This window comes from Salvelinus sp. IW2-2015, linkage group LG22, assembly GCF_002910315.2.
Source record: "Salvelinus sp. IW2-2015 linkage group LG22, ASM291031v2, whole genome shotgun sequence".
Taxonomy (NCBI): Eukaryota; Metazoa; Chordata; class Actinopteri; order Salmoniformes; family Salmonidae; genus Salvelinus; species Salvelinus sp. IW2-2015.
The window spans coordinates 4,301,838-4,309,631 of NC_036862.1; the positions used below are offsets into that span (position 1 = coordinate 4,301,838).

The 7,794-nt window shown below is 43.0% G+C and overlaps 1 pseudogene; it reads left to right on the top strand.

The window, feature by feature from the left end:
• The first annotated feature begins 4,133 nt into the window (after window positions 1-4,133).
• LOC139022769 (uncharacterized) lies at window positions 4,134-5,112 on the top strand (annotated as a pseudogene).
• Window positions 5,113-7,794: the final 2,682 nt, after the last annotated feature.

The window sequence follows — 7,794 nt, forward strand, 5'->3', positions numbered from 1 at the left end:
TACTGTTCTGACTCGGTGGTGCACATGTAGCCTATAACCTGTGTTTAAGAAATGTAATCATTGAATATTGTAAGAGCTTTCACTGTGCTTATATGCCCACTTTATTTATCCTGCGGTTCTGACTTGGTGTACAGGGAAAACACTGTAAGAACGGCCCATGTTCTGAATTCTGTCGCTGTACATTTCAAAAGTACTGAACAAATAGTTATATTGACTACGTCCATCCTGGCTTGTTCATTAATGTCTTAATCTAAATTACGGATTGCCTCTTATCGGCTTGTTGTCCTCTTACGCCATAGTTTGTACATCTCAATTGTCAGTAGAAACCACATTTGTTTAAGCAAGTCAGCCATATCAGCTATGTTTTTTTAAAGGCAGGAAATGAGGCTGAATKAACTGTTTTGCTGCCAGACAAGGCTCCACTGATAGCCAGATGTAGCGGGTGTTGGCACTGCTGTTGGGACTCTGCTGTTGGGACAGCTTCATGTAGGCCCTAGTTTGTGAGTACCGTTTGTCACCGTTATAGTACAATTAATGTATTGTTTAGTGTTGTGTTGTGTGGTGACTTTGCTGGCATGCATTCCACTTTTTTTTTTTTTGCCCCACCAAGATTTACATGCTAAAATCGCAACTGTCATCAACCATGTGTATTTCACTGCTACCTTGTATTGCTATTACAAGAGGATGAAGATGTACAGTMGACATTGAAGACAGAGAAAATGTCACCACAGCTTTTGGATATTGTGATTATTTCCCCTGAACTGATTAAGAACATTGGAGACAGCTAATTGTTTTTTTTGTTTAGAACCAAAACAACTGAGTGATAATATTAAAAGTTTAGTCTGAAAGTCTAATCAAATATTATTCYTAAATTAACTGTTTTTTATGGGGATTGTTTTATTATGCTCATTAAATTTCAGCGATGGCGTGRACATCGACTCTAGGGGGGCATTTATTTTCTTTGGCACTTCTAACATCCATTTAATTGAACAACAACCCATTACTGAAGTTGTTTTTAAGAATGCAATTTTTATWAAATAATTGATAACTAAAAAGTAATCAATCATACCCTATTATAAATGCCTTGGGCAAGTGTCACATCTCATATTCTCTTTCCAAAGGGCTTTAAATGTATTTTTGTTGATTTAAAGAAGGTTAACTACTGTATCTCTTTCAAAGAAAGCTTGACATTCCATGGTAAAAACAACAAGACCTTCCAAAGGTTTTCCAAAAAGTTTGCAACATGTTTCATTCTAACATGCTAATGGTACTTATCTGAAATGGCTAGCTAGTTAGCGGTGCACGCTAGTAGCATTTCAATCGGTGATGTCGCTCGCTTAAAGACCTTGAAGTAGTTGTTTCCCTTGCTCTGGAAGGGCGTTGGCTTTTGTGGAGCGATAGGTAACGATGCTTTGAGGTGACTGTTGTTGCTGTGTTCAGAGGGCCCCTGGTTCAAGGCGAGGAGAGGGAAGGAAGACCAGAAGTCTGAGGTTTCACATTAAACTTGTTAGACTTGGTGACTAAGTTGGAGTATTTTGCATTTTTAAAACACCTGAAACACCTTTTTCCTGCAATCTAGAGCCATAATCATTAYGCTTAATTTTATGWAAAAAAAAAAARAAATCTGCATACCTCGGGCTGTCTGTATCCTCCTGACTTGTGATTATTTTTTTAAAGAAAATAAATATGATTCACTGTAATTGCTTGMTTTTCTTAAGTATACCGGCCTTGCCAGCAGGCATGCCAGCTAAGATAGTTAGACAAGCTAGCTAGTCTAAATTCATTGATAGCATGAAATGGCTTCTTGGTAGCTAGTTATGAGGTTGGGAGATTGGGATCCTATCTGGGCTACCTAAAGCCATTTTCATAAAATTGGTAGGTGGCTAGTAGTATCACAGAGAAACAACACCAAAAACTGTAGCAAAAAAAGATACACTGCTCAAAAAAATAAAGGGAACACTTAAACAACACAAYGTAACTCCAAGTCAATCACACTTCTGTGAAATCAAACTGTCCACTTAGGAAGCAACACTGATTGACAATACATTTCACATGCTGTTGTGTAAATGGAATAGACAACAGGTGGAAATTATAGGCAATTAGTAAGACACCCCCAATAAAGGAGTGGTTCTGCAGGTGGTGACCACAGACCACTTCTCAGTTCCTATGCTTCCTGGCTGATGTTTKGGTCACTTTTGAATGCTGGCGGTGCTTTCACTCTAGTGGTAGCATGAGACGGAGTCTACAACCCACACAAGTGGCTCAGGTAGTGCAGCTCATCCAGGATGGCACATCAATGCGAGCTGTGGCAAGAAGGTTTGCTGTGTCTGTCAGCGTAGTGTCCGGAGCATGGAGGCGCTACCAGGAGACAGGCCAGTACATCAGGAGACGTGGAGGAGGCCGTAGGAGGGCAACAACCCAGCAGCAGGACCGCTACCTCCGCCTTTGTGCAAGAAGGAGCAGGAGGAGCACTGCCAGAGCCCTGCAAAATGACCTCCAGCAGGCCACAAATGTGCATGTGTCTGCTCAAACGGTCAGAAACAGACTCCATGAGGGTGGTATGAGGGCCCGACGGTCCACAGGTGGGGTTGTGCTTACAGCCCAACACTGTGCAGGACGTTTGGCATTTGCCAGAGAACACCAAGATTGGCAAATTCGCCACTGGCGCCCTGTGCTCTTCACAGATGAAAGCAGGTTCACACTGAGCACATGTGACAGACGTGACAGAGTCTGGAGACGCCGTGGAGAACGTTCTGCTGCCTGCAACATCCTCCACCATGACCGGTTTGGCGGTGGGTCAGTCATGGTGTGGGGTGGCATTTCTTTGGGGGGCTGCACAGCCCTCCATGTGCTCGCCAGAGGTAGCCTGACTGCCATTAGGTACACACTGATGTGAGATCCTCAGACCCCTTGTGAAACCATATGCTGGTGCGGTTGGCCCTGGGTTCCTCCTATTGCAAGACAATGCTAGACCTCATGTGGCTGGAGTGTGTCAGCAGTTCCTGCAAGAGGAAGGCATTGATGCTATGGCCACATACACTACTGAGCCTCATTTTGACTTGTTTTAAGGACATTACATCAATGTTGGATCAGCCTGTAGTGTGGTTTTCCACTTTAATTTTGAGTGTGACTCCAAATCCAGACCTCCATGGGTTGATCAATTTGATTTACATTGATCATTTTTGTGTGATTTTGTTGTCAGCACATTCAACTATGTAAAGAAAAAAGTATTTAATAAGAATATTTCATTCATTCAGATCTAGGATGTGTTATTTTAGTGTTCCATTCATTTTTTTGAGCAGTGTATACATTTTACATTTTTAAACAGAAAGAATTTGAGGTCATGACATCGCCTTATTCTGGAACGTCACAGTGATGGTGGTGAGTTAGTTTCAATTGTGTTTCTCTTTCCGGACTTATTCGCGCGACGCTAGCGCGTGCAAAAGTGGTACTTTTAGTTGAGCACTTGATAGTTTTACACTGACAGAACCGCACAAAATCCGAAAATCGATCAACATGACAAGCATTATATGTTCAGAACGAGGCTGTCACAATAAGTGGATAAGAGGAGGCAGTTTTTACAACAGCAATGTTTTGAACACCAACCTCTAGATCTGAATGTACCTGTGGAGCCCCATACGACCTGCATCCACCTCCTGRAGACGCAGAGTCTTTGAGGCTAAGGCTTCAAGCGCAGAACCTAAAGAAACCACCAAAACATCCATTTGTGTGCTCCAAACACTTATTTGTCAAGAAGCCTACAGTGGAGCATCCTCRCCCAGAAAAATGGCTTGGCTACGATGCTCCACTCATGAAGAAGCGTTGTGTGTTGGTCAGGCAGTCATCAATGACAGGTAAGCCAAACGCTTGAGCAGCTTGCCTGCTCTCATTTTGTGTCTCCCTCTTGTATCTAAGCAGTCTCATAATAGTACAATTTATTTCCTCTACAACTCAATAAAACATTCCCGTTTTATATATACTTAATTATTATGATTATTAAATATTATTAGCAGTGTCCATGCAGTATGGTGTTTTATTGTACGGTTTTGTTATTAATTGTTAATCGACTTGTTTAACAAGCCATACYGATTTCTGAACAGATGACACAACAGGCCAAATTCACCAAATTGAAAATGGCCAACACAGAAGGAATGGATATGCCTTCAGAGAAGGATGCCCAAACCCAATGGGAAGACCCATCTCTAAGTGATCACAACTACTGCTCAGGTGATCATGTAAAGCCCACTACCTGTGAGGCAGGGGCACAGTGCCCAGCAGCACCTCTCTACAAAACCCTGCTGAGGAACGAAGCGGAACATCTCCTACCGCTCTACGAAGGCAGTTTTCAGTTAGACCTGACAGACCAACTCCTGATGACACTGATGACGCTGAAGCTCAACTTGCTGCAGCAGTACCTAGCAGGAAGGTTTGGTGTTTCCCAGAGTATTGTCAGTCGAGTGATTAGTTATTTGATTGACATGATGGAAGAGAATCTGAGGGAGTACATTCCATGGCTGCCGAGGGAGACCATCTGTGCTACAATGCCACAATGTTTTAAGGACCTCTACCCAGGAACAACCTGCATTATTGACTGCTCAGAAACTGCTGTACAGAAGAGCAAGAATCTGGATTCAAGGGGGGAGTCAGTCAGCCATTAATACGCCCAGAACACTATCAAGTACCTGGTGGCCATTGCACCTTGTGGACTTGTGATGTTCATCTCCTCAGCATACAGTATGGCGGTAGATGTAGCGACAGATATACAGTATAACATCAGATYTTGGGTTCCTGGAGTACCTCTGTCCAGGTGATGAGGTCATGGCTGACCGGGGCTTCACAGTCCGTGATTGGCTACAAGAGAGGAAGGTCAAATGAACAATTCTAGCCTTCACAAAAAGTGGCGCACAGCTGTCACAGGAGGACACCACAAGTACAAGACGGATAGCTAACATGAGGGTTCATGTGGAACGCGTAATTCAAAGGCTCAAACGGTTTCGAATCATCTCACAGACAGTGCCAATCAACATCTCATCTAAAATGGACAAAATACTTAGAATCTGTGCTGCCCTGTGTAACCTGCGTGTCGATATCATTCATGAAGATGCTGAATGAGCTGACCAGTCAAATGCCATTCACATGAATTATAATTGTCTAAAGTTACGTGAAATACATTTCGATTCATTCTATAACAACTCGACTTAATTATTTGTTTTAGACACTCATTAATATAAATAAAAACAATACTGTGACTGTTGACGCATTAAGTCAAAGCTTTTTAAATGAAACACAATGGGTTAATAGTATCTGCAAACAGGAGAGACATCTGACTACATACGTCTACAGAGCTGCATATATTTGTCCCTCAGTGACAATCTGCCTGCCTGATGCTCCTCAACAATAAATGGCAGCATGTGTGTAAAGTAGAATGCCTTCAACCTCAGGACAGCCTCTGCACAGAACTGTGCGTCATAGGGAACAGGAATGACAACTTGCTTGGACAGAGTCCAGATGAGCACCTTACTTTCTCACAGTCCTGTGCAAAACATACCAAATTGCACCTGCGTGTAGTTGCCACGTGGCCCACGTGGTTGCAGTTGGGGTGTGCCCTCCACCACCTGCACATCACAGGCTTTCCTATTGAAGMCATCATCCAGAGAATCACAGCCCTTCCCCATGACCGGACACTTGATCTCCAACAGCTCCTTGKAGTTCTGCACTCCGTCAGGTTTTGCTGATAGCCATGGCTCTTCAACACTGACAACAGTGCCTCTGTGGTCCACGGAGTATCCACAGTCTTCCAGCCACTGGGAGGCCATCAGCTCATTATTTTTCCCGTAGCATGTGGCTGCATTCCCTCGGAACCTGGGATACAGATGCTCCTGGAGAAACTTACCAGGGTTGGTGGATTCCCTGTTAGGGACTGAGCTGAGCTTGCAGTAACTCGAAGCTTCCTTGAGTCATGCCACAAGTGTGAGGCACTCTGCTCCTTTGTGATCTGTTCCTAAGCAGTCGACTGGGTTGGGTCAAGTTTCACAAATTCATTGTAGAAGGACAGGCACTTCTGGCAGTTGTAACTGACATGCTCTCCCTGTGGCTCTGAAAGAGTCGAGAATCTATATTAAGTTATTATATGGAGTTTGAAAGCATTGAACAGAAGAGACACACATCAGTTCAAATACGTTAAAATGGTACAGCCACAAATAAATATTGCTTTCAGTCCAATTTTACCTGGGATGCTACTGGGATGCTACTGGCTGTGATATTATTATTATTATTATTATTTCGGTTCAGCATTAACACACTTATAGAGCAGACYCTCCACAGGCAGATTCACGTGCAGGAGTGGGAGGCAGGGGTGGACATTCTGGACGCTTTTCTGCATATTGGTCACTGGCCTTATGGTGTGTGAAGTAAATGCTGTTTAACCACATTGGCTCAAGGTTCCTCCGAGTCCCTGCGTACCATTGTCTCTGCTCATCTGTGGCAGGCTATGCCAGTTAGCCTACTGGACACTGCATTCTGCACCTGTGATAGAATGTGTGTCACAAAAAAAGACATTCCAAGAAAATCCCCTTATTAACAGCTGTGTGACTGAGGACTATGTGATCAACTTAATCAAAACACATGCGAGTTTTATCATAAACGTACCTTGCTATTGTTCCCAATGAGATTACTTATACTTACCATACTTTAGGCATTACCCCCAACCACAAGGATATTTTACAAACCTTATTCACCCAGAAAAACTATAACACTAAAGAAATACATGTGATGCAGACATGTTTAARTAAATGTTATACCTTACTCACCTAGACTCCATAAACCTACCTTGCTTCACCGGCATGAGATTTGACAGGATACTTACAGATTACCCACATGAATACAGCAGTTCTGTTGATCCACAAATACATGTTGACATAACCAATACATCATGACATTCTCAATTCAGCTTCCATCCAACAAAACGTTTGGTCTAACTGCTATGTTAAGCCTGACTATTTTGTGTCTAGGTAAGGCAGTATTGCGCACTTTCATCTGTAAAAGGAACAAAGAAAATAGGCTATGCACATCAATTACAAGACCCAAGTAATGYGGAGATAGATCATAGATATCATCTGAGAACTATCATAACGTTAGCCTATGGATTATAGTGTCACCACAACACGTGTACGCACGTGTAGGCTGCTTGTACAGTGTAATCGCTTAAGTTAAGTAATGTTAGACTTAGAAATGCTAGCGCCTTTGCTTATTAGCCTACCTTCCACACAATTGAGGCTGCGTGACTTCCCAAGGCCAGCGATGCAAGCGCATCCAGCCGTCTCTACTGATCCGTTGTTGGATACAAGTACCCATGCAGAGTGGCAAGTAAGAGCTGCTTGATTGGCTGGGCTGAACATCGGCCTTCAAAAATACCAATCCTTTCCCCTCCTCCTGGTGAAGAAGAACTCAGTCCACCTTACCACTGTGGAGGTACTGACAGGCCTCTGTACTCTTGTAATTTTTCATAGTGGAACCATCCATTCCCAAGGAGAGCACGAAGTAATAAAAAATGTCCCCATATGTAACTTTATCATGTCATCCACCCAATTATTAATCATGGACGGATGAGGCACCGTGATACCATCCGACCTACGGAAAGCCATTTGTGTGTGTTCTCAAATGTGAGCCATGTTTTGTTTTTGTATATTTCTTAAGATGTGTTAATGTTGCGCGTTTTTAATTATTAGCTAGCCACCGCTCGGAGGTAATTCGCTAGCGTTGACGGAAGTTGTGAAACGGAAACGCAAACACAAA